The 23,971-nt window shown below is 49.2% G+C and overlaps 2 non-coding genes across 2 annotated transcripts; both read left to right on the plus strand.

Moving 5' to 3' along the window:
* The first annotated feature begins 20,369 nt into the window (after positions 1 to 20,369).
* Positions 20,370 to 20,442, plus strand: Trnat-agu (transfer RNA threonine (anticodon AGU)). Its single transcript has one exon. It is a non-coding gene; the product is annotated as a tRNA-Thr (tRNA).
* A 1,386-nt stretch (positions 20,443 to 21,828) lies between these two features.
* Trnat-agu (transfer RNA threonine (anticodon AGU)) lies at positions 21,829 to 21,901 on the plus strand. The gene has a single exon. It is a non-coding gene; the product is annotated as a tRNA-Thr (tRNA).
* The last annotated feature ends 2,070 nt before the right edge of the window (positions 21,902 to 23,971 follow it).

The raw sequence follows: 23,971 nt of genomic DNA on the forward strand, positions 1-23,971 counted from the left end.
ACACTAGATCGCGTGTTGTGCGCAGGAAGCACCCTCCTCCCACGCCTACACTTAATTTAGAAACAGTACAAGTGTTCCCGTAAGATTCTCAAGCCTATGTCGGAAAGATCTGCCTTGCGCCGAGTTCACGTAAATCCCACTGCACATTCCTATTCTTTGCGTGCAGTCAGCTGCTACTGGTGTTGCTAGTTGTGACTGCTGATAACAGATGCCGTAGCAATCAATTCATGGAGTGAGTTGTATGATTTGCGATAGTCCTGTCTCTGACAAGCAAGCACAGGTGACATAGGTGCGAACACAGGAAGCTTGCAGACCCTCGCTGCCTGCAGACACCAAGCAGCCACACTAGGAGGGCCGCCTAAGCCGTAGGCGAATTGTGCTCATTCGCTTTGGCGCGACGTCGAACTATAAATAATGCTGTCACTAGCGTGAGCGTTGCGTGAGCGTCGTGGAAAGTCGGAAAAGTCGGCTGCGAGGGTGAGTGCCAAGTTTGGGGAGCGTTTCGTAGTATGCGCAGTGCAATGGAGACGCGGAAACTTGTTGTGGCCCAGTGTTTTGCAGTTGGACGACAAGATTGGTACACAGTAGTAAAGAGCGAGGCACTGAGTTGGCATAAATAATGTAGTGCACAATGGGGCTCGAGATGTGTTTGTTACCTCAGGTGCTGTATAATTGTCGACAAGGAGTGAAAACGGAGCAATTTGTGACGGCTCTTTCAATTTAAGACGTTAAAAACAGACGGAATTTGCATTTGTAATACCAGAGCATCGAAACTACTTGGAACTTTTGTGTATATGAACGGGTCCGCGCCTTTGTACTCTGCTCCCTTCACCGCTACAAACCAACCAACCATCGTGTCCGTGCGCATCTGAGTCGCAAAGAATGGGGAATAGCGCAGTTTGCTCGTGCATGGGGCGTAGCTCAGTTGGTAGAGCGTTCGCTTGGCATGTGAAAGGTCCAGGGTTCAAGCCGCGGTGCCTCCATTTTTTGTGGTCAGTGCATGGTAAGTGTTGGTCGCGGCGAACCTAAAGGCACGCAAGATGTTGCAAAGCCAGCGTCACAGACTGATATGATGTATACTGACGTAAGGAGAGCAAGATGTAAGTGTGGGGACCGGCTGTTATCGGGGTGTCATCGAGTGCAGATCTGTCCTTAGGTATCGCGGCTTAACCTCATTGAAGTCTAGAGGGGTGGACAACACGTTGGTCTTACTCAGAGCGGTGTCCGAATTCTATTTTCGACGTTATACGTGCCACTTTCCATTTTGGCCAACTACGATTCGACACAGAATGCACGAAACCTGAAAGACACCCTAACGGATACATAGAGAGTAGTGTTTGTCTGCTGAATAATGGGAGTGCAAGGGTCTGTGTCGTCTATATGGCTGTATGTAGCACCATTAGTCTTCGGGGGGGCGGGCGTAGCTCAGATGGTAGAGCGCTCGCTTAGTATGCGAGAGGTACTGGGATCAATACCCAGCGCCTCCAGAATTTTTAACACACCTACATGCGCACCTTGATATGCAAGTGGAATAATTCACAACCAGCAGATGTGTCTAGGAAGATACAAGCGAATGATTAGCATCCACAATTGACAAGCGTGCTGTTATTAGTGCGCAGGAAGCACCCTCCTCCCACGCCTACACTTAATTTAGAAACAGTACAAGTGTTCCCGTAAGATTCTCAAGCCTATGTCGGAAAGATCTGCCTTGCGCCGAGTTCACGTAAATCCCACTGCACATTCCTATTCTTTGCGTGCAGTCAGCTGCTACTGGTGTTGCTAGTTGTGACTGCTGATAACAGATGCCGTAGCAATCAATTCATGGAGTGAGTTGTATGATTTGCGATAGTCTGTCTCTGACAAGCAAGCACAGGTGACATAGGTGCGAACACAGGAAGCTTGCAGACCCTCGCTGCCTGCAGACACCAAGCAGCCACACTAGGAGGGGCCGCCTAAGCCGTAGGCGAATTGTGCTCATTCGCTTTGGCGCGACGTCGAACTATAAATAATGCTGTCACTAGCGTGAGCGTTGCGTGAGCGTCGTGGAAAGTCGGAAAAGTCGGCTGCGAGGGTGAGTGCCAAGTTTGGGGAGCGTTTCGTAGTATGCGCAGTGCAATGGAGACGCGGAAACTTGTTGTGGCCCAGTGTTTTGCAGTTGGACGACAAGATTGGTACACAGTAGTAAAGAGCGAGGCACTGAGTTGGCATAAATAATGTAGTGCACAATGGGGCTCGAGATGTGTTTGTTACCTCAGGTGCTGTATAATTGTCGACAAGGAGTGGAAAACGGAGCAATTTGTGACGGCTCTTTCAATTTAAGACGTTAAAAACAGACGGAATTTGCATTTGTAATACCAGAGCATCGAAACTACTTGGAACTTTTGTGTATATGAACGGGTCCGCGCCTTTGTACTCTGCTCCCTTCACCGCTACAAACCAACCAACCATCGTGTCCGTGCGCATCTGAGTCGCAAAGAATGGGGAATAGCGCAGTTTGCTCGTGCATGGGGCGTAGCTCAGTTGGTAGAGCGTTCGCTTGGCATGTGAAAGGTCCAGGGTTCAAGCCGCGGTGCCTCCATTTTTTGTGGTCAGTGCATGGTAAGTGTTGGTCGCGGCGAACCTAAAGGCACGCAAGATGTTGCAAAGCCAGCGTCACAGACTGATATGATGTATACTGACGTAAGGAGAGCAAGATGTAAGTGTGGGGGACCGGCTGTTATCGGGGTGTCATCGAGTGCAGATCTGTCTTAGGTATCGCGGCTTAACCTCATTGAAGTCTAGAGGGTGGACAACACGTTGGTCTTACTCAGAGCGGTGTCCGAATTCTATTTTCGACGTTATACGTGCCACTTTCATTTTGGCCAACTACGATTCGACACAGAATGCACGAAACCTGAAAGACAACCCTAACGGATACATAGAGAGTAGTGTTTGTCTGCTGAATAATGGGAGTGCAAGGGTCTGTGTCGTCTATATGGCTGTATGTAGCACCATTAGTCTTCGGGAGGGCGGGCGTAGCTCAGATGGTAGAGCGCTCGCTTAGTATGCGAGAGGTACTGGGATCAATACCCAGCGCCTCCAGAATTTTTAACACACCTACATGCGCACCTTGATATGCAAGTGGAATAATTCACAACCAGCAGATGTGTCTAGGAAGATACAAGCGAATGATTAGCATCCACAATTGACAAGCGTGCTGTTATTAGTGCGCAGGAAGCACCCTCCTCCCACGCCTACACTTAATTTAGAAACAGTACAAGTGTTCCCGTAAGATTCTCAAGCCTATGTCGGAAAGATCTGCCTTGCGCCGAGTTCACGTAAATCCCACTGCACATTCCTATTCTTTGCGTGCAGTCAGCTGCTACTGGTGTTGCTAGTTGTGACTGCTGATAACAGATGCCGTAGCAATCAATTCATGGAGTGAGTTGTATGTTTTGCGATAGTCCTGTCTCTGACAAGCAAGCACAGGTGACATAGGTGCGAACACAGGAAGCTTGCAGACCCTCGCTGCCTGCAGACACCGAGCAGCCACACTAGGAGGGCGGCCTAAGCCGTAGGCGAATTGTGCTCATTCGCTTTGGCGCGACGTCGAACTATAAATAATGCTGTCACTAGCGTGAGCGTTGCGTGAGCGTCGTGGAAAGTCGGAAAAGTCGGCTGCGAGGGTGAGTGCCAAGTTTGGGGAGCGTTTCGTAGTATGCGCAGTGCAATGGAGACGCGGAAACTTGTTGTGGCCCAGTGTTTTGCAGTTGGACGACAAGATTGGTACACAGTAGTAAAGAGCGAGGCACTGAGTTGGCATAAATAATGTAGTGCACAATGGGGCTCGAGATGTGTTTGTTACCTCAGGTGCTGTATAATTGTCGACAAGGAGTGAAAACGGAGCAATTTGTGACGGCTCTTTCAATTTAAGACGTTAAAAACAGACGGAATTTGCATTTGTAATACCAGAGCATCGAAACTACTTGGAACTTTTGTGTATATGAACGGGTCCGCGCCTTTGTACTCTGCTCCCTTCACCGCTACAAACCAACCAACCATCGTGTCCGTGCGCATCTGAGTCGCAAAGAATGGGGAATAGCGCAGTTTGCTCGTGCATGGGGCGTAGCTCAGTTGGTAGAGCGTTCGCTTGGCATGTGAAAGGTCCAGGGTTCAAGCCGCGGTGGCTCCATTTTTTGTGGTCAGTGCATGGTAAGTGTTGGTCGCGGCGAACCTAAAGGCACGCAAGATGTTGCAAAGCCAGCGTCACAGACTGATATGATGTATACTGACGTAAGGAGAGCAAGATGTAAGTGTGGGGACCGGCTGTTATCGGGGTGTCATCGAGTGCAGATCTGTCTTAGGTATCGCGGCTTAACCTCATTGAAGTCTAGAGGGTGGACAACACGTTGGTCTTACTCAGAGCGGTGTCCGAATTCTATTTTCGACGTTATACGTGCCACTTTCATTTTGGCCAACTACGATTCGACACAGAATGCACGAAACCTGAAAGACACCCTAACGGATACATAGAGAGTAGTGTTTGTCTGCTGAATAATGGGAGTGCAAGGGTCTGTGTCGTCTATATGGCTGTATGTAGCACCATTAGTCTTCGGGGGGGCGGGCGTAGCTCAGATGGTAGAGCGCTCGCTTAGTATGCGAGAGGTACTGGGATCAATACCCAGCGCCTCCAGAATTTTTAACACACCTACATGCGCACCTTGATATGCAAGTGGAATAATTCACAACCAGCAGATGTGTCTAGGAAGATACAAGCGAATGATTAGCATCCACAATTGACAAGCGTGCTGTTATTAGTGCGCAGGAAGCACCCTCCTCCCACGCCTACACTTAATTTAGAAACAGTACAAGTGTTCCCGTAAGATTCTCAAGCCTATGTCGGAAAGATCTGCCTTGCGCCGAGTTCACGTAAATCCCACTGCACATTCCTATTCTTTGCGTGCAGTCAGCTGCTACTTGTGTTGCTAGTTGTGACTGCTGATAACAGATGCCGTAGCAATCAATTCATGGAGTGAGTTGTATGATTTGCGATAGTCTGTCTCTGACAAGCAAGCACAGGTGACATAGGTGCGAACACAGGAAGCTTGCAGACCCTCGCTGCCTGCAGACACCAAGCAGCCACACTAGGAGGGCCGCCTAAGCCGTAGGCGAATTGTGCTCATTCGCTTTGGCGCGACGTCGAACTATAAATAATGCTGTCACTAGCGTGAGCGTTGCGTGAGCGTCGTGGAAAGTCGGAAAAGTCGGCTGCGAGGGTGAGTGCCAAGTTTGGGGAGCGTTTCGTAGTATGCGCAGTGCAATGGAGACGCGGAAACTTGTTGTGGCCCAGTGTTTTGCAGTTGGACGACAAGATTGGTACACAGTAGTAAAGAGCGAGGCACTGAGTTGGCATAAATAATGTAGTGCACAATGGGGCTCGAGATGTGTTTGTTACCTCAGGTGCTGTATAATTGTCGACAAGGAGTGAAAACGGAGCAATTTGTGACGGCTCTTTCAATTTAAGACGTTAAAAAACAGACGGAATTTGCATTTGTAATACCAGAGCATCGAAACTACTTGGAACTTTTGTGTATATGAACGGGTCCGCGCCTTTGTACTCTGCTCCCTTCACCGCTACAAACCAACCAACCATCGTGTCCGTGCGCATCTGAGTCGCAAAGAATGGGGAATAGCGCAGTTTGCTCGTGCATGGGGCGTAGCTCAGTTGGTAGAGCGTTCGCTTGGCATGTGAAAGGTCCAGGGTTCAAGCCGCGGTGCCTCCATTTTTTGTGGTCAGTGCATGGTAAGTGTTGGTCGCGGCGAACCTAAAGGCACGCAAGATGTTGCAAAGCCAGCGTCACAGACTGATATGATGTATACTGACGTAAGGAGAGCAAGATGTAAGTGTGGGGACCGGCTGTTATCGGGGTGTCATCGAGTGCAGATCTGTCTTAGGTATCGCGGCTTAACCTCATTGAAGTCTAGAGGGTGGACAACACGTTGGTCTTACTCAGAGCGGTGTCCGAATTCTATTTTCGACGTTATACGTGCCACTTTCATTTTGGCCAACTACGATTCGACACAGAATGCACGAAACCTGAAAGACACCCTAACGGATACATAGAGAGTAGTGTTTGTCTGCTGAATAATGGGAGTGCAAGGGTCTGTGTCGTCTATATGGCTGTATGTAGCACCATTAGTCTTCGGGAGGGCGGGCGTAGCTCAGATGGTAGAGCGCTCGCTTAGTATGCGAGAGGTACTGGGATCAATACCCAGCGCCTCCAGAATTTTTAACACACCTACATGCGCACCTTGATATGCAAGTGGAATAATTCACAACCAGCAGATGTGTCTAGGAAGATACAAGCGAATGATTAGCATCCACAATTGACAAGCGTGCTGTTATTAGTGCGCAGGAAGCACCCTCCTCCCACGCCTACACTTAATTTAGAAACAGTACAAGTGTTCCCGTAAGATTCTCAAGCCTATGTCGGAAAGATCTGCCTTGCGCCGAGTTCACGTAAATCCCACTGCACATTCCTATTCTTTGCGTGCAGTCAGCTGCTACTGGTGTTGCTAGTTGTGACTGCTGATAACAGATGCCGTAGCAATCAATTCATGGAGTGAGTTGTATGTTTTGCGATAGTCTGTCTCTGACAAGCAAGCACAGGTGACATAGGTGCGAACACAGGAAGCTTGCAGACCCTCGCTGCCTGCAGACACCGAGCAGCCACACTAGGAGGGCGGCCTAAGCCGTAGGCGAATTGTGCTCATTCGCTTTGGCGCGACGTCGAACTATAAATAATGCTGTCACTAGCGTGAGCGTTGCGTGAGCGTCGTGGAAAGTCGGAAAAGTCGGCTGCGAGGGTGAGTGCCAAGTTTGGGGAGCGTTTCGTAGTATGCGCAGTGCAATGGAGACGCGGAAACTTGTTGTGGCCCAGTGTTTTGCAGTTGGACGACAAGATTGGTACACAGTAGTAAAGAGCGAGGCACTGAGTTGGCATAAATAATGTAGTGCACAATGGGGCTCGAGATGTGTTTGTTACCTCAGGTGCTGTATAATTGTCGACAAGGAGTGAAAACGGAGCAATTTGTGACGGCTCTTTCAATTTAAGACGTTAAAAACAGACGGAATTTGCATTTGTAATACCAGAGCATCGAAACTACTTGGAACTTTTGTGTATATGAACGGGTCCGCGCCTTTGTACTCTGCTCCCTTCACCGCTACAAACCAACCAACCATCGTGTCCGTGCGCATCTGAGTCGCAAAGAATGGGGAATAGCGCAGTTTGCTCGTGCATGGGGCGTAGCTCAGTTGGTAGAGCGTTCGCTTGGCATGTGAAAGGTCCAGGGTTCAAGCCGCGGTGCCTCCATTTTTTGTGGTCAGTGCATGGTAAGTGTTGGTCGCGGCGAACCTAAAGGCACGCAAGATGTTGCAAAGCCAGCGTCACAGACTGATATGATGTATACTGACGTAAGGAGAGCAAGATGTAAGTGTGGGGACCGGCTGTTATCGGGGTGTCATCGAGTGCAGATCTGTCTTAGGTATCGCGGCTTAACCTCATTGAAGTCTAGAGGGTGGACAACACGTTGGTCTTACTCAGAGCGGTGTCCGAATTCTATTTTCGACGTTATACGTGCCACTTTCATTTTGGCCAACTACGATTCGACACAGAATGCACGAAACCTGAAAGACACCCTAACGGATACATAGAGAGTAGTGTTTGTCTGCTGAATAATGGGAGTGCAAGGGTCTGTGTCGTCTATATGGCTGTATGTAGCACCATTAGTCTTCGGGAGGGCGGGCGTAGCTCAGATGGTAGAGCGCTCGCTTAGTATGCGAGAGGTACTGGGATCAATACCCAGCGCCTCCAGAATTTTTAACACACCTACATGCGCACCTTGATATGCAAGTGGAATAATTCACAACCAGCAGATGTGTCTAGGAAGATACAAGCGAATGATTAGCATCCACAATTGACAAGCGTGCTGTTATTAGTGCGCAGGAAGCACCCTCCTCCCACGCCTACACTTAATTTAGAAACAGTACAAGTGTTCCCGTAAGATTCTCAAGCCTATGTCGGAAAGATCTGCCTTGCGCCGAGTTCACGTAAATCCCACTGCACATTCCTATTCTTTGCGTGCAGTCAGCTGCTACTGGTGTTGCTAGTTGTGACTGCTGATAACAGATGCCGTAGCAATCAATTCATGGAGTGAGTTGTATGTTTTGCGATAGTCTGTCTCTGACAAGCAAGCACAGGTGACATAGGTGCGAACACAGGAAGCTTGCAGACCCTCGCTGCCTGCAGACACCGAGCAGCCACACTAGGAGGGCGGCCTAAGCCGTAGGCGAATTGTGCTCATTCGCTTTGGCGCGACGTCGAACTATAAATAATGCTGTCACTAGCGTGAGCGTTGCGTGAGCGTCGTGGAAAGTCGGAAAAGTCGGCTGCGAGGGTGAGTGCCAAGTTTGGGGAGCGTTTCGTAGTATGCGCAGTGCAATGGAGACGCGGAAACTTGTTGTGGCCCAGTGTTTTGCAGTTGGACGACAAGATTGGTACACAGTAGTAAAGAGCGAGGCACTGAGTTGGCATAAATAATGTAGTGCACAATGGGGCTCGAGATGTGTTTGTTACCTCAGGTGCTGTATAATTGTCGACAAGGAGTGAAAACGGAGCAATTTGTGACGGCTCTTTCAATTTAAGACGTTAAAAACAGACGGAATTTGCATTTGTAATACCAGAGCATCGAAACTACTTGGAACTTTTGTGTATATGAACGGGTCCGCGCCTTTGTACTCTGCTCCCTTCACCGCTACAAACCAACCAACCATCGTGTCCGTGCGCATCTGAGTCGCAAAGAATGGGGAATAGCGCAGTTTGCTCGTGCATGGGGCGTAGCTCAGTTGGTAGAGCGTTCGCTTGGCATGTGAAAGGTCCAGGGTTCAAGCCGCGGTGGCTCCATTTTTTGTGGTCAGTGCATGGTAAGTGTTGGTCGCGGCGAACCTAAAGGCACGCAAGATGTTGCAAAGCCAGCGTCACAGACTGATATGATGTATACTGACGTAAGGAGAGCAAGATGTAAGTGTGGGGACCGGCTGTTATCGGGGTGTCATCGAGTGCAGATCTGTCTTAGGTATCGCGGCTTAACCTCATTGAAGTCTAGAGGGTGGACAACACGTTGGTCTTACTCAGAGCGGTGTCCGAATTCTATTTTCGACGTTATACGTGCCACTTTCATTTTGGCCAACTACGATTCGACACAGAATGCACGAAACCTGAAAGACACCCTAACGGATACATAGAGAGTAGTGTTTGTCTGCTGAATAATGGGAGTGCAAGGGTCTGTGTCGTCTATATGGCTGTATGTAGCACCATTAGTCTTCGGGGGGGCGGGCGTAGCTCAGATGGTAGAGCGCTCGCTTAGTATGCGAGAGGTACTGGGATCAATACCCAGCGCCTCCAGAATTTTTAACACACCTACATGCGCACCTTGATATGCAAGTGGAATAATTCACAACCAGCAGATGTGTCTAGGAAGATACAAGCGAATGATTAGCATCCACAATTGACAAGCGTGCTGTTATTAGTGCGCAGGAAGCACCCTCCTCCCACGCCTACACTTAATTTAGAAACAGTACAAGTGTTCCCGTAAGATTCTCAAGCCTATGTCGGAAAGATCTGCCTTGCGCCGAGTTCACGTAAATCCCACTGCACATTCCTATTCTTTGCGTGCAGTCAGCTGCTACTGGTGTTGCTAGTTGTGACTGCTGATAACAGATGCCGTAGCAATCAATTCATGGAGTGAGTTGTATGATTTGCGATAGTCTGTCTCTGACAAGCAAGCACAGGTGACATAGGTGCGAACACAGGAAGCTTGCAGACCCTCGCTGCCTGCAGACACCAAGCAGCCACACTAGGAGGGCCGCCTAAGCCGTAGGCGAATTGTGCTCATTCGCTTTGGCGCGACGTCGAACTATAAATAATGCTGTCACTAGCGTGAGCGTTGCGTGAGCGTCGTGGAAAGTCGGAAAAGTCGGCTGCGAGGGTGAGTGCCAAGTTTGGGGAGCGTTTCGTAGTATGCGCAGTGCAATGGAGACGCGGAAACTTGTTGTGGCCCAGTGTTTTGCAGTTGGACGACAAGATTGGTACACAGTAGTAAAGAGCGAGGCACTGAGTTGGCATAAATAATGTAGTGCACAATGGGGCTCGAGATGTGTTTGTTACCTCAGGTGCTGTATAATTGTCGACAAGGAGTGAAAACGGAGCAATTTGTGACGGCTCTTTCAATTTAAGACGTTAAAAACAGACGGAATTTGCATTTGTAATACCAGAGCATCGAAACTACTTGGAACTTTTGTGTATATGAACGGGTCCGCGCCTTTGTACTCTGCTCCCTTCACCGCTACAAACCAACCAACCATCGTGTCCGTGCGCATCTGAGTCGCAAAGAATGGGGAATAGCGCAGTTTGCTCGTGCATGGGGCGTAGCTCAGTTGGTAGAGCGTTCGCTTGGCATGTGAAAGGTCCAGGGTTCAAGCCGCGGTGCCTCCATTTTTTGTGGTCAGTGCATGGTAAGTGTTGGTCGCGGCGAACCTAAAGGCACGCAAGATGTTGCAAAGCCAGCGTCACAGACTGATATGATGTATACTGACGTAAGGAGAGCAAGATGTAAGTGTGGGGACCGGCTGTTATCGGGGTGTCATCGAGTGCAGATCTGTCTTAGGTATCGCGACTTAACCTCATTGAAGTCTAGAGGGTGGACAACACGTTGGTCTTACTCAGAGCGGTGTCCGAATTCTATTTTCGACGTTATACGTGCCACTTTCATTTTGGCCAACTACGATTCGACACAGAATGCACGAAACCTGAAAGACACCCTAACGGATACATAGAGAGTAGTGTTTGTCTGCTGAATAATGGGAGTGCAAGGGTCTGTGTCGTCTATATGGCTGTATGTAGCACCATTAGTCTTCGGGAGGGCGGGCGTAGCTCAGATGGTAGAGCGCTCGCTTAGTATGCGAGAGGTACTGGGATCAATACCCAGCGCCTCCAGAATTTTTAACACACCTACATGCGCACCTTGATATGCAAGTGGAATAATTCACAACCAGCAGATGTGTCTAGGAAGATACAAGCGAATGATTAGCATCCACAATTGACAAGCGTGCTGTTATTAGTGCGCAGGAAGCACCCTCCTCCCACGCCTACACTTAATTTAGAAACAGTACAAGTGTTCCCGTAAGATTCTCAAGCCTATGTCGGAAAGATCTGCCTTGCGCCGAGTTCACGTAAATCCCACTGCACATTCCTATTCTTTGCGTGCAGTCAGCTGCTACTGGTGTTGCTAGTTGTGACTGCTGATAACAGATGCCGTAGCAATCAATTCATGGAGTGAGTTGTATGTTTTGCGATAGTCTGTCTCTGACAAGCAAGCACAGGTGACATAGGTGCGAACACAGGAAGCTTGCAGACCCTCGCTGCCTGCAGACACCGAGCAGCCACACTAGGAGGGCGGCCTAAGCCGTAGGCGAATTGTGCTCATTCGCTTTGGCGCGACGTCGAACTATAAATAATGCTGTCACTAGCGTGAGCGTTGCGTGAGCGTCGTGGAAAGTCGGAAAAGTCGGCTGCGAGGGTGAGTGCCAAGTTTGGGGAGCGTTTCGTAGTTTGCGCAGTGCAATGGAGACGCGGAAACTTGTTGTGGCCCAGTGTTTTGCAGTTGGACGACAAGATTGGTACACAGTAGTAAAGAGCGAGGCACTGAGTTGGCATAAATAATGTAGTGCACAATGGGGCTCGAGATGTGTTTGTTACCTCAGGTGCTGTATAATTGTCGACAAGGAGTGAAAACGGAGCAATTTGTGACGGCTCTTTCAATTTAAGACGTTAAAAACAGACGGAATTTGCATTTGTAATACCAGAGCATCGAAACTACTTGGAACTTTTGTGTATATGAACGGGTCCGCGCCTTTGTACTCTGCTCCCTTCACCGCTACAAACCAACCAACCATCGTGTCCGTGCGCATCTGAGTCGCAAAGAATGGGGAATAGCGCAGTTTGCTCGTGCATGGGGCGTAGCTCAGTTGGTAGAGCGTTCGCTTGGCATGTGAAAGGTCCAGGGTTCAAGCCGCGGTGCCTCCATTTTTTGTGGTCAGTGCATGGTAAGTGTTGGTCGCGGCGAACCTAAAGGCACGCAAGATGTTGCAAAGCCAGCGTCACAGACTGATATGATGTATACTGACGTAAGGAGAGCAAGATGTAAGTGTGGGGACCGGCTGTTATCGGGGTGTCATCGAGTGCAGATCTGTCTTAGGTATCGCGGCTTAACCTCATTGAAGTCTAGAGGGTGGACAACACGTTGGTCTTACTCAGAGCGGTGTCCGAATTCTATTTTCGACGTTATACGTGCCACTTTCATTTTGGCCAACTACGATTCGACACAGAATGCACGAAACCTGAAAGACACCCTAACGGATACATAGAGAGTAGTGTTTGTCTGCTGAATAATGGGAGTGCAAGGGTCTGTGTCGTCTATATGGCTGTATGTAGCACCATTAGTCTTCGGGGGGGCGGGCGTAGCTCAGATGGTAGAGCGCTCGCTTAGTATGCGAGAGGTACTGGGATCAATACCCAGCGCCTCCAGAATTTTTAACACACCTACATGCGCACCTTGATATGCAAGTGGAATAATTCACAACCAGCAGATGTGTCTAGGAAGATACAAGCGAATGATTAGCATCCACAATTGACAAGCGTGCTGTTATTAGTGCGCAGGAAGCACCCTCCTCCCACGCCTACACTTAATTTAGAAACAGTACAAGTGTTCCCGTAAGATTCTCAAGCCTATGTCGGAAAGATCTGCCTTGCGCCGAGTTCACGTATATCCCACTGCACATTCCTATTCTTTGCGTGCAGTCAGCTGCTACTGGTGTTGCTAGTTGTGACTGCTGATAACAGATGCCGTAGCAATCAATTCATGGAGTGAGTTGTATGATTTGCGATAGTCTGTCTCTGACAAGCAAGCACAGGTGACAAAGGTGCGAACACAGGAAGCTTGCAGACCCTCGCTGCCTGCAGACACCAAGCAGCCACACTAGGAGGGCGGCCTAAGCCGTAGGCGAATTGTGCTCATTCGCTTTGGCGCGACGTCGAACTATAAATAATGCTGTCACTAGCGTGAGCGTTGCGTGAGCGTCGTGGAAAGTCGGAAAAGTCGGCTGCGAGGGTGAGTGCCAAGTTTGGGGAGCGTTTCGTAGTTTGCGCAGTGCAATGGAGACGCGGAAACTTGTTGTGGCCCAGTGTTTTGCAGTTGGACGACAAGATTGGTACACAGTAGTAAAGAGCGAGGCACTGAGTTGGCATAAATAATGTAGTGCACAATGGGGCTCGAGATGTGTTTGTTACCTCAGGTGCTGTATAATTGTCGACAAGGAGTGAAAACGGAGCAATTTGTGACGGCTCTTTCAATTTAAGACGTTAAAAACAGACGGAATTTGCATTTGTAATACCAGAGCATCGAAACTACTTGGAACTTTTGTGTATATGAACGGGTCCGCGCCTTTGTACTCTGCTCCCTTCACCGCTACAAACCAACCAACCATCGTGTCCGTGCGCATCTGAGTCGCAAAGAATGGGGAATAGCGCAGTTTGCTCGTGCATGGGGCGTAGCTCAGTTGGTAGAGCGTTCGCTTGGCATGTGAAAGGTCCAGGGTTCAAGCCGCGGTGCCTCCATTTTTTGTGGTCAGTGCATGGTAAGTGTTGGTCGCGGCGAACCTAAAGGCACGCAAGATGTTGCAAAGCCAGCGTCACAGACTGATATGATGTATACTGACGTAAGGAGAGCAAGATGTAAGTGTGGGGACCGGCTGTTATCGGGGTGTCATCGAGTGCAGATCTGTCTTAGGTATCGCGGCTTAACCTCATTGAAGTCTAGAGGGTGGACAACACGTTGGTCTTACTCAGAGCGGTGTCCGAATTCTATTTTCGACGTTATACGTGCCACTTTCATTTTGGCCAACTACGATTCGACACAGAATGCACGAAACCTGAAAGACACCCTAACGGATACATAGAGAGTAGTGTTTGTCTGCTGAATAATGGGAGTGCAAGGGTCTGTGTCGTCTATATGGCTGTATGTAGCACCATTAGTCTTCGGGGGGGCGGGCGTAGCTCAGATGGTAGAGCGCTCGCTTAGTATGCGAGAGGTACTGGGATCAATACCCAGCGCCTCCAGAATTTTTAACACACCTACATGCGCACCTTGATATGCAAGTGGAATAATTCACAACCAGCAGATGTGTCTAGGAAGATACAAGCGAATGATTAGCATCCACAATTGACAAGCGTGCTGTTATTAGTGCGCAGGAAGCACCCTCCTCCCACGCCTACACTTAATTTAGAAACAGTACAAGTGTTCCCGTAAGATTCTCAAGCCTATGTCGGAAAGATCTGCCTTGCGCCGAGTTCACGTATATCCCACTGCACATTCCTATTCTTTGCGTGCAGTCAGCTGCTACTGGTGTTGCTAGTTGTGACTGCTGATAACAGATGCCGTAGCAATCAATTCATGGAGTGAGTTGTATGATTTGCGATAGTCTGTCTCTGACAAGCAAGCACAGGTGACAAAGGTGCGAACACAGGAAGCTTGCAGACCCTCGCTGCCTGCAGACACCAAGCAGCCACACTAGGAGGGCGGCCTAAGCCGTAGGCGAATTGTGCTCATTCGCTTTGGCGCGACGTCGAACTATAAATAATGCTGTCACTAGCGTGAGCGTTGCGTGAGCGTCGTGGAAAGTCGGAAAAGTCGGCTGCGAGGGTGAGTGCCAAGTTTGGGGAGCGTTTCGTAGTTTGCGCAGTGCAATGGAGACGCGGAAACTTGTTGTGGCCCAGTGTTTTGCAGTTGGACGACAAGATTGGTACACAGTAGTAAAGAGCGAGGCACTGAGTTGGCATAAATAATGTAGTGCACAATGGGGCTCGAGATGTGTTTGTTACCTCAGGTGCTGTATAATTGTCGACAAGGAGTGAAAACGGAGCAATTTGTGACGGCTCTTTCAATTTAAGACGTTAAAAACAGACGGAATTTGCATTTGTAATACCAGAGCATCGAAACTACTTGGAACTTTTGTGTATATGAACGGGTCCGCGCCTTTGTACTCTGCTCCCTTCACCGCTACAAACCAACCAACCATCGTGTCCGTGCGCATCTGAGTCGCAAAGAATGGGGAATAGCGCAGTTTGCTCGTGCATGGGGCGTAGCTCAGTTGGTAGAGCGTTCGCTTGGCATGTGAAAGGTCCAGGGTTCAAGCCGCGGTGCCTCCATTTTTTGTGGTCAGTGCATGGTAAGTGTTGGTCGCGGCGAACCTAAAGGCACGCAAGATGTTGCAAAGCCAGCGTCACAGACTGATATGATGTATACTGACGTAAGGAGAGCAAGATGTAAGTGTGGGGACCGGCTGTTATCGGGGTGTCATCGAGTGCAGATCTGTCTTAGGTATCGCGGCTTAACCTCATTGAAGTCTAGAGGGTGGACAACACGTTGGTCTTACTCAGAGCGGTGTCCGAATTCTATTTTCGACGTTATACGTGCCACTTTCATTTTGGCCAACTACGATTCGACACAGAATGCACGAAACCTGAAAGACACCCTAACGGATACATAGAGAGTAGTGTTTGTCTGCTGAATAATGGGAGTGCAAGGGTCTGTGTCGTCTATATGGCTGTATGTAGCACCATTAGTCTTCGGGGGGGCGGGCGTAGCTCAGATGGTAGAGCGCTCGCTTAGTATGCGAGAGGTACTGGGATCAATACCCAGCGCCTCCAGAATTTTTAACACACCTACATGCGCACCTTGATATGCAAGTGGAATAATTCACAACCAGCAGATGTGTCTAGGAAGATACAAGCGAATGATTAGCATCCACAATTGACAAGCGTGCTGTTATTAGTGCGCAGGAAGCACCCTCCTCCCACGCCTACACTTAATTTAGAAACAGTACAAGTGTTCCCGTAAGATTCTCAAGCCTATGTCGGAAAGATCTGCCTTGCGCCGAGTTCACGTATATCCCACTGCACATTCCTATTCTTTGCGTGCAGTCAGCTGCTACTGGTGTTGCTAGTTGTGACTGCTGATAACAGATGCCGTAGCAATCAATTCATGGAGTGAGTTGTATGATTTGCGATAGTCTGTCTCTGACAAGCAAGCACAGGTGACAAAGGTGCGAACACAGGAAGCTTGCAGACCCTCGCTGCCTGCAGACACCAAGCAGCCACACTAGGAGGGCGGCCTAAGCCGTAGGCGAATTGTGCTCATTCGCTTTGGCGCGACGTCGAACTATAAATAATGCTGTCACTAGCGTGAGCGTTGCGTGAGCGTCGTGGAAAGTCGGAAAAGTCGGCTGCGAGGGTGAGTGCCAAGTTTGGGGAGCGTTTCGTAGTATGCGCAGTGCAATGGAGACGCGGAAACTTGTTGTGGCCCAGTGTTTTGCAGTTGGACGACAAGATTGGTACACAGTAGTAAAGAGCGAGGCACTGAGTTGGCATAAATAATGTAGTGCACAATAGGGGTCGAGATGTGTTTGTTACCTCAGGTGCTGTATAATTGTCGACAAGGAGTGAAAACGGAGCAATTTGTGACGGCTCTTTCAATTTAAGACGTTAAAAACAGACGGAATTTGCATTTGTAATACCAGAGCATCGAAACTACTTGGAACTTTTGTGTATATGAACGTGTCCGCGCCTTTGTTCTCTGCTCCCTTCACCGCTACAAACCAACCAACCATCGTGTCCGTGCGCATCTGAGTCGCAAAGAATGGGGAATAGCGAAATTTGCTCGTGCATGGGGCGTAGCTCAGTTGTTAGAGCGTTCGCTTGGCATGTGAAAGGTCCAGGGTTCAAGCCGCGGCGCCTCCATTTTTTGTGGTCAGTGCATGGTAAGTGTTGGTCGCGGCGAACCTAAAGGCACGCAAGATGTTGCAAAGCCAGTGTCACAGACTAATATGATGTATACTGACGTAAGGAGAGCAAGATGTAAGTGTGGGGACCGGCTGTTAACGAGGTGTCATCGAGTACAGTTCTGTCTTAGGTATCGCGGCTTAACCTCATTGAAGTCTAGAGGGTGGACAACACGTTGGTCTTACTCAGAGCGGTGTCCGAATTCTATTTTCGACGTTATACGTGCCACTTTCATTGTGGCCAACTACGATTCGATACAGAATGCACGAAACCTGAAAGCACCCTAACGGATACATAGAGAGTAGTGTTTGTCTGCTGAATAATGGGAGTGCAAGGGTCTGTGTCGTCTATATGGCTGTATGTAGCACCATCAGTCTTCGGGGGGGCGGGCGTAGCTCAGATGGTAGAGCGCTCGCTTAGTATGCGAGAAGTTCTGGGATCAATACCCAGTGCCTCCAGAATTTTTAACACACCTACATGCGCACCTTGATATGCAAGTGGAATAATTCACAGCCAGCAGATGTGTCTAGGAAGATACAAGCTTGCGCCGAGTTCACGTAAATCCCACTGCACATTCCTATTCTTTGCGTGCAGTCAGCTGCTACTGGTGTTGCTAGTTGTGACTGCTGATAACAGATGCCGTAGCAATCAATTCATGGAGTGAGTTGTATGTTTTGCGATAGTCTGTCTCTGACAAGCAAGCACAGGTGACATAGGTGCGAACACAGGAAGCTTGCAGACCCTCGCTGCCTGCAGACACCGAGCAGCCACACTAGGAGGGCGGCCTAAGCCGTAGGCGAATTGTGCTCATTCGCTTTGGCGCGACGTCGAACTATAAATAATGCTGTCACTAGCGTGAGCGTTGCGTGAGCGTCGTGGAAAGTCGGAAAAGTCGGCTGCGAGGGTGAGTGCCAATTTTGGGGAGCGTTTCGTAGTATGCGCAGTGCAATGGAGACGCGGAAACTTGTTGTGGCCCAGTGTTTTGCAGTTGGACGACAAGATTGGTACACAGTAGTAAAGAGCGAGGCACTGAGTTGGCATAAATAATGTAGTGCACAATGGGGCTCGAGATGTGTTTGTTACCTCAGGTGCTGTATAATTGTCGACAAGGAGTGAAAACGGAGCAATTTGTGACGGCTCTTTCAATTTAAGACGTTAAAAACAGACGGAATTTGCATTTGTAATACCAGAGCATCGAAACTACTTGGAACTTTTGTGTATATGAACGGGTCCGCGCCTTTGTACTCTGCTCCCTTCACCGCTACAAACCAACCAACCATCGTGTCCGTGCGCATCTGAGTCGCAAAGAATGGGGAATAGCGCAGTTTGCTCGTGCATGGGGCGTAGCTCAGTTGGTAGAGCGTTCGCTTGGCATGTGAAAGGTCCAGGGTTCAAGCCGCGGTGCCTCCATTTTTTGTGGTCAGTGCATGGTAAGTGTTGGTCGCGGCGAACCTAAAGGCACGCAAGATGTTGCAAAGCCAGCGTCACAGACTGATATGATGTATACTGACGTAAGGAGAGCAAGATGTAAGTGTGGGGACCGGCTGTTATCGGGGTGTCATCGAGTGCAGATCTGTCTTAGGTATCGCGGCTTAACCTCATTGAAGTCTAGAGGGTGGACAACACGTTGGTCTTACTCAGAGCGGTGTCCGAATTCTATTTTCGACGTTATACGTGCCACTTTCATTTTGGCCAACTACGATTCGACACAGAATGCACGAAACCTGAAAGACACCCTAACGGATACATAGAGAGTAGTGTTTGTCTGCTGAATAATGGGAGTGCAAGGGTCTGTGTCGTCTATATGGCTGTATGTAGCACCATTAGTCTTCGGGGGGGCGGGCGTAGCTCAGATGGTAGAGCGCTCGCTTAGTATGCGAGAGGTACTGGGATCAATACCCAGCGCCTCCAGAATTTTTAACACACCTACATGCGCACCTTGATATGCAAGTGGAATAATTCACAACCAGCAGATGTGTCTAGGAAGATACAAGCGAATGATTAGCATCCACAATTGACAAGCGTGCTGTTATTAGTGCGCAGGAAGCACCCTCCTCCCACGCCTACACTTAATTTAGAAACAGTACAAGTGTTCCCGTAAGATTCTCAAGCCTATGTCGGAAAGATCTGCCTTGCGCCGAGTTCACGTAAATCCCACTGCACATTCCTATTCTTTGCGTGCAGTCAGCTGCTACTGGTGTTGCTAGTTGTGACTGCTGATAACAGATGCCGTAGCAATCAATTCATGGAGTGAGTTGTATGATTTGCGATAGTCTGTCTCTGACAAGCAAGCACAGGTGACATAGGTGCGAACACAGGAAGCTTGCAGACCCTCGCTGCCTGCAGACACCAAGCAGCCACACTAGGAGGGCGGCCTAAGCCGTAGGCGAATTGTGCTCATTCGCTTTGGCGCGACGTCGAACTATAAATAATGCTGTCACTAGCGTGAGCGTTGCGTGAGCGTCGTGGAAAGTCGGAAAAGTCGGCTGCGAGGGTGAGTGCCAAGTTTGGGGAGCGTTTCGTAGTATGCGCAGTGCAATGGAGACGCGGAAACTTGTTGTGGCCCAGTGTTTTGCAGTTGGACGACAAGATTGGTACACAGTAGTAAAGAGCGAGGCACTGAGTTGGCATAAATAATGTAGTGCACAATAGGGGTCGAGATGTGTTTGTTACCTCAGGTGCTGTATAATTGTCGACAAGGAGTGAAAACGGAGCAATTTGTGACGGCTCTTTCAATTTAAGACGTTAAAAACAGACGGAATTTGCATTTGTAATACCAGAGCATCGAAACTACTTGGAACTTTTGTGTATATGAACGTGTCCGCGCCTTTGTACTCTGCTCCCTTCACCGCTACAAACCAACCAACCATCGTGTCCGTGCGCATCTGAGTCGCAAAGAATGGGGAATAGCGAAATTTGCTCGTGCATGGGGCGTAGCTCAGTTGTTAGAGCGTTCGCTTGGCATGTGAAAGGTCCAGGGTTTAAGCCGCGGCGCCTCCATTTTTTGTGGTCAGTGCATGGTAAGTGTTGGTCGCGGCGAACCTAAAGGCACGCAAGATGTTGCAAAGCCAGTGTCACAGACTAATATGATGTATACTGACGTAAGGAGAGCAAGATGTAAGTGTGGGGACCAGCTGTTAACGAGGTGTCATCGAGTGCAGTTCTGTCTTAGGTATCGCGGCTTAACCTCATTGAAGTCTAGAGGGTGGACAACACGTTGGTCTTACTCAGAGCGGTGTCCGAATTCTATTTTCGACGTTATACGTGCCACTTTCATTGTGGCCAACTACGATTCGATACAGAATGCACGAAACCTGAAAGCACCCTAACGGATACATAGAGGGTAGTGTTTGTCTGCTGAATAATGGGAGTGCAAGGGTCTGTGTCGTCTATATGGCTGTATGTAGCACCATCAGTCGTCGTGGGGGGGGGGGGGGGGGCGTAGCTCAGATGGTAGAGCGCTCGCTTAGTATGCGAGAGGTTCTGGGATCAATACCCAGTGCCTCCAGAATTTTTAACACACCTACATGCGCACCTTGATATGCAAGTGGAATAATTCACAGCCAGCAGATGTGTCTAGGAAGATACAAGCTTGCGCCGAGTTCACGTAAATCCCACTGCACATTCCTATTCTTTGCGTGCAGTCAGCTGCTACTGGTGTTGTTAGTTGTGACTGTTGATAACAGATGCCGTAGCAATCAATTCATGGAGTGAGTTGTATGTTTTGCGATAGTCTGTCTCTGACAAGCAAGCACAGGTGACATAGGTGCGAACACAGGAAGCTTGCAGACCCTCGCTGCCTGCAGACACCGAGCAGCCACACTAGGAGGGCGGCCTAGCCGTAGGCGAAATGTACTCATTCGCTTTGGCGCGACGTCGAACTATAAATAATGGTGTCACTAGCGTGAGCGTTGCGTGAGCGTCGTGGAAAGTCGGAAAAGTCGGCTGCGAGGGTGAGTGCCAAGTTTGGGGAGCGTTTCGTAGTATGCGCAGTGCAATGGAGACGCGGAAACTTGTTGTGGCCCAGTGTTTTGCAGTTGGACGACAAGATTGGTACACAGTAGTAAAGAGCGAGGCACTGAGTTGGCATAAATAATGTAGTGCACAATAGGGGTCGAGATGTGTTTGTTACCTCAGGTGCTGTATAATTGTCGACAAGGAGTGAAAACGGAGCAATTTGTGACGGCTCTTTCAATTTAAGACGTTAAAAACAGACGGAATTTGCATTTGTAATACCAGAGCATCGAAACTACTTGGAACTTTTGTGTATATGAACGTGTCCGCGCCTTTGTTCTCTGCTCCCTTCACCGCTACAAACCAACCAACCATCGTGTCCGTGCGCATCTGAGTCGCAAAGAATGGGGAATAGCGAAATTTGCTCGTGCATGGGGCGTAGCTCAGTTGGTAGAGCGTTCGCTTGGCATGTGAAAGGTCCAGGGTTCAAGCCGCGGCGCCTCCATTTTTTGTGGTCAGTGCATGGTAAGTGTTGGTCGCGGCGAACCTAAAGGCACGCAAGATGTTGCAAAGCCAGTGTCACAGACTAATATGATGTATACTGACGTAAGGAGAGCAAGATGTAAGTGTGGGGACCGGCTGTTAACGAGGTGTCATCGAGTGCAGTTCTGTCTTAGGTATCGCGGCTTAACCTCATTGAAGTCTAGAGGGTGGACAACACGTTGGTCTTACTCAGAGCGGTGTCCGAATTCTATTTTCGACGTTATACGTGCCACTTTCATTGTGGCCAACTACGATTCGATACAGAATGCACGAAACCTGAAAGCACCCTAACGGATACATAGAGAGTAGTGTTTGTCTGCTGAATAATGGGAGTGCAAGGGTCTGTGTCGTCTATATGGCTGTATGTAGCACCATCAGTCGTCGGGGGGGGGGGGGGGGGGGCGTAGCTCAGATGGTAGAGCGCTCGCTTAGTATGCGAGAGGTTCTGGGATCAATACCCAGTGCCTCCAGAATTTTTAACACACCTACATGCGCACCTTGATATGCAAGTGGAATAATTCACAGCCAGCAGATGTGTCTAGGAAGATACAAGCTTGCGCCGAGTTCACGTAAATCCCACTGCACATTCCTATTCTTTGCGTGCAGTCAGCTGCTACTGGTGTTGCTAGTTGTGACTGCTGATAACAGATGCCGTAGCAATCAATTCATGGAGTGAGTTGTATGTTTTGCGATAGTCTGTCTCTGACAAGCAAGCACAGGTGACATAGGTGCGAACACAGGAAGCTTGCAGACCCTCGCTGCCTGCAGACACCGAGCAGCCACACTAGGAGGGCGGCCTAAGCCGTAGGCGAATTGTGCTCATTCGCTTTGGCGCGACGTCGAACTATAAATAATGCTGTCACTAGCGTGAGCGTCGTGGAAAGTCGGAAAAGTCGGCTGCGAGGGTGAGTGCCAATTTTGGGGAGCGTTTCGTAGTATGCGCAGTGCAATGGAGACGCGGAAACTTGTTGTGGCCCAGTGTTTTGCAGTTGGACGACAAGATTGGTACACAGTAGTAAAGAGCGAGGCACTGAGTTGGCATAAATAATGTAGTGCACAATGGGGCTCGAGATGTGTTTGTTACCTCAGGTGCTGTATAATTGTCGACAAGGAGTGAAAACGGAGCAATTTGTGACGGCTCTTTCAATTTAAGACGTTAAAAACAGACGGAATTTGCATTTGTAATACCAGAGCATCGAAACTACTTGGAACTTTTGTGTATATGAACGGGTCCGCGCCTTTGTACTCTGCTCCCTTCACCGCTACAAACCAACCAACCATCGTGTCCGTGCGCATCTGAGTCGCAAAGAATGGGGAATAGCGCAGTTTGCTCGTGCATGGGGCGTAGCTCAGTTGGTAGAGCGTTCGCTTGGCATGTGAAAGGTCCAGGGTTCAAGCCGCGGTGCCTCCATTTTTTGTGGTCAGTGCATGGTAAGTGTTGGTCGCGGCGAACCTAAAGGCACGCAAGATGTTGCAAAGCCAGCGTCACAGACTGATATGATGTATACTGACGTAAGGAGAGCAAGATGTAAGTGTGGGGACCGGCTGTTATCGGGGTGTCATCGAGTGCAGATCTGTCTTAGGTATCGCGGCTTAACCTCATTGAAGTCTAGAGGGTGGACAACACGTTGGTCTTACTCAGAGCGGTGTCCGAATTCTATTTTCGACGTTATACGTGCCACTTTCATTTTGGCCAACTACGATTCGACACAGAATGCACGAAACCTGAAAGACACCCTAACGGATACATAGAGAGTAGTGTTTGTCTGCTGAATAATGGGAGTGCAAGGGTCTGTGTCGTCTATATGGCTGTATGTAGCACCATTAGTCTTCGGGGGGGCGGGCGTAGCTCAGATGGTAGAGCGTTCGCTTAGTATGCGAGAGGTACTGGGATCAATACCCAGCGCCTCCAGAATTTTTAACACACCTACATGCGCACCTTGATATGCAAGTGGAATAATTCACAACCAGCAGATGTGTCTAGGAAGATACAAGCGAATGATTAGCATCCACAATTGACAAGCGTGCTGTTATTAGTGCGCAGGAAGCACCCTCCTCCCACGCCTACACTTAATTTAGAAACAGTACAAGTGTTCCCGTAAGATTCTCAAGCCTATGTCGGAAAGATCTGCCTTGCGCCGAGTTCACGTAAATCCCACTGCACATTCCTATTCTTTGCGTGCAGTCAGCTGCTACTGGTGTTGCTAGTTGTGACTGCTGATAACAGATGCCGTAGCAATCAATTCATGGAGTGAGTTGTATGATTTGCGATAGTCTGTCTCTGACAAGCAAGCACAGGTGACATAGGTGCGAACACAGGAAGCTTGCAGACCCTCGCTGCCTGCAGACACCAAGCAGCCACACTAGGAGGGCGGCCTAAGCCGTAGGCGAATTGTGCTCATTCGCTTTGGCGCGACGTCGAACTATAAATAATGCTGTCACTAGCGTGAGCGTTGCGTGAGCGTCGTGGAAAGTCGGAAAAGTCGGCTGCGAGGGTGAGTGCCAAGTTTGGGGAGCGTTTCGTAGTATGCGCAGTGCAA

This window comes from Schistocerca gregaria, chromosome 9 (genome assembly GCF_023897955.1).
Source record: "Schistocerca gregaria isolate iqSchGreg1 chromosome 9, iqSchGreg1.2, whole genome shotgun sequence".
NCBI classification, from domain to species: domain Eukaryota; kingdom Metazoa; phylum Arthropoda; class Insecta; order Orthoptera; family Acrididae; genus Schistocerca; species Schistocerca gregaria.